A 2352-nucleotide genomic window follows, 5' to 3' on the forward strand; every position below is an offset into this window, starting at 1 on the left:
TGTTGTGTAATGCGTTTCTTGGTAAGGGCATAAAGATGTCCAAACATGCAGATGGGTAGTCATATGATGATTATACCGAACAACTCTACCTCGGACTTTCCAAGTGGTTATCATTCATCGAGAGGATAAGTCCGTGGTTATGATTGTACACCATTAGTCCTTACGACCCGGGACAACACCGAGACTCTATATGCTAGGACTGTGCTTTGACTCGTTTACCGGCTCCAGGAGAGTCATCAGGTGGCGAGGTTGGGTACAGTTGCGACACATATAGGAGCCAGTGCATTGTAGTCGGGGATTCACCGCTCACCTGCGGGTGTGGATATCCTATGTGATCTGATGAAATAAGAGTGCGTGGAATCTCTGGCCAGAGTATGAGATGTACGTTGGAGAAGGAGTTCTCCAATAGTACATGCGATGCCACTATTATATGTGTCACGTAGTTATCGAATTGATATGCAACCCTCGATGAACCAATGGTTGCAGATTCGATCGGGATATATGAGATGAAGGGACCGTACTGTACGCTAATCATAATCGACTGGTTCTTGCAGGCACTATCAGTGATACCTAGGGGATCATGGGGCGATGCTACTAGACGCTCTTACCATGATCCGATGGGTGCAATCAGAAATGAGTTCTGACATTCTTGATCAAGGTGTTGATGAAAAGAATGGGGCTAACTAGGGTAAGCCCGAATAAGAATAAATGTTATTCTGAATCACAAGGAGTTGTGAACCCACGGCTAGCTGTATCCCTGAACCATTGAGGGTCACACAAGTACTGGATCGTTTGTTCCCGTTGAGAGAATAAATTCAAGTAGTTGAATTTATATTATGATATAGTAAATTCAAGGAGTTGAATTTATGATAATTAAATTTTGAGAAAATAAATTCAAGGAGTTGAATTTATGAGATAGTAAATTCAAGAAGTTGAATTTATGAAATTTGGAGAGAATAAATTCAAGGAGTTGAATTTATAAAATTTGATAATTTAATTTATTAAACTCAAAAGTTGGGTTTATTAAATATTAAATTTTGGAGGTGATAAAATTCAAAGAGTTGAATTTATAATTTAAATATTAAATTCAAATGTTGAATTTATAATGTATTTAATTTATTAAGCTCAAAGGTTGAGTTTATTAAATATTAAATTAAATATAGTGGAAAGTATGTTTAATGGGCTTGTAGGAGTACAAGTCCAACATACTAAATAATTAAAGTTCTTAATGGACTTTGATTAATTAATTAAACTAGTTGGACTAGCCCAATTAATTAATCAAGCCCATTAATGTTAATTAAGTGTATTAGGTTTTGGCTTAATTATAAATAGGAGTGATCAAGCCATAACCCTAGCCTCCACCTTCACAATTTTCGAAAATCACAAGTTTTTCTCTCCAAAATTTCGGCTACTTCCTTTTGAAGAAAAGTTTGAGCCGTCTCTCATTATTTGATCTCCAACGCAAAACTTCTTCCAATTTTCTAGTGCAAATTGGAAGAGGAATAAATCATCTAGTCGTGGACCTGATTAGAAGGAAACAAGCTTTTGAAGAAAGTTCGTAGGGATTTCATCAAGAGCTATCTCCGCTAAACCCGGAATAGTTGGAGCCATGTGATTAATTCACCTAAAGTATGAAATTCCAACGCCCTATGAATGTTTATGATAAAACCATACGAGTGCCCAAATATAAACATATTTTGATTGTCAAAATAAAATAAAATTTTAAACTTCCGCTGCGTTTGGGCACATAGAAAACCGAGATCCAACATGTTTATCATCATTTATCAACTTCTTAAACTACGATTCTGACTTTGACTTATAAAAATGCTTTGTACATCATCGTTTTATCATCGTAACACATATTGAATCATTCTATTTGGATAATTGAGCTGATCAAGCTGACCAAAATATCGCGATTGCTCATACCCAAATGATCTTTGCTGATAAGTCAAAATGACAAGCCTTGTTGCCACCTGTTTGCGTATATAACATCTGATTTAGCCTAACTAATGTGAATTACGACTTGTCCCAAATCGAGTTTTCTTTTTGTCCGTTTTGACGGCTGGTCATTTGCATTATCGAGTTGAGAGATATCATCGAAACACTGAAACTCGCCAGATTTTCAGTTTGACTAAATTCGATTTTCAGCATTTATTTTGAGTTAACAACTTCACACTTGAGTAAATATGTTAGAAACATAATAACAAGTTTTGATATCATTAAAATCAAGATTGTTAAAGTTTCTAAACCGAACAAACCTAAAATTTGTATGTTTAATTTATATTTATAATTAGTTCGTATTTATCAATCAATATAGTGAACTCATTATCCGGAAAATAATGTTTTTTTTTT

The sequence above is a fragment of the Primulina huaijiensis genome, chromosome 16, assembly GCF_012295235.1.
Source record: "Primulina huaijiensis isolate GDHJ02 chromosome 16, ASM1229523v2, whole genome shotgun sequence".
NCBI lineage: Eukaryota > Viridiplantae > Streptophyta > Magnoliopsida > Lamiales > Gesneriaceae > Primulina > Primulina huaijiensis.